This window comes from Chlorella variabilis (genome assembly GCF_000147415.1).
Source record: "Chlorella variabilis unplaced genomic scaffold CHLNCscaffold_15, whole genome shotgun sequence".
In the NCBI taxonomy this organism is placed as follows: Eukaryota; Viridiplantae; Chlorophyta; class Trebouxiophyceae; order Chlorellales; family Chlorellaceae; genus Chlorella; species Chlorella variabilis.
In genome coordinates, this window is record NW_005435073.1 from 1,236,196 (window position 1) to 1,237,014 (window position 819).

Sequence of the window (819 nt, forward strand, 5' to 3'; positions counted from 1 at the left end):
TTGTTTGCAGGGGAGGGAGGGGCAGGGAGGGAGGGGCGGGGTGTGGTTCAGGAGGGGAGGGCACGCACGCGCTGAGCCGGGTTTGCAGCTCCTGCTGCGCCTGCTGCGCTGCCAGGCCGCGCGCGGCGTGCTGTGCCCCGCCCCGCCTCGCCCCGCCCGCCTGCCTGCCTCTGCCCTGCACCCGCAGGCCTGCCCTTTGCAGCCGGCCCCGCGCTCACCTGGGATGAACCAGGTGAGGCCCTTGGCCTGGCCGCGCGGGATGAGGGTGACCTTCTGCACGGGGTCGTGGCCGGGGGTCATGGTGGCGCACACGGCGTGGCCCACCTGCAGGCAGGCAGGCGCGTGGATGGCGGCGGGCAGGGTGAGACGGGGCTGAGGCAGCGGCCGCGGGGCCGGGGGGATGCGGGGCGCAGGCTGCGGAAAAGGAAAGCGCACGTTGCGGCAGCGGCTGCTGCATCGCCTGCCCTGGCCCAGCCCACACCGCTCCAGCCCTGCGCTCCAGCCCCTAAGCACACACATCCAGCCGCCACCACCACCACCCGCCACCACCACCACCCGCCACCACCACCACCACTGCCACCGCCACCACCCGCAGCCCACCTCATGGTATGCCACCAACATCTTGGAGCGTCCGTCTGTCATGGGGGTGCCCTCCATCCCCGCCACGATGCGGTCGATGGAGTCGTCAATCTCGCGCTGGCTGATGCCCTCCTTGTTGCGCCGACCAGTCAGGATGGCGGCCTCGTTCAGAAGGTTGGCCAGGTCGGCGCCTGCGGGGTGTGGGGTGGGGGTGGGGAGGAAAGGGGGTGGGTGGTGGCG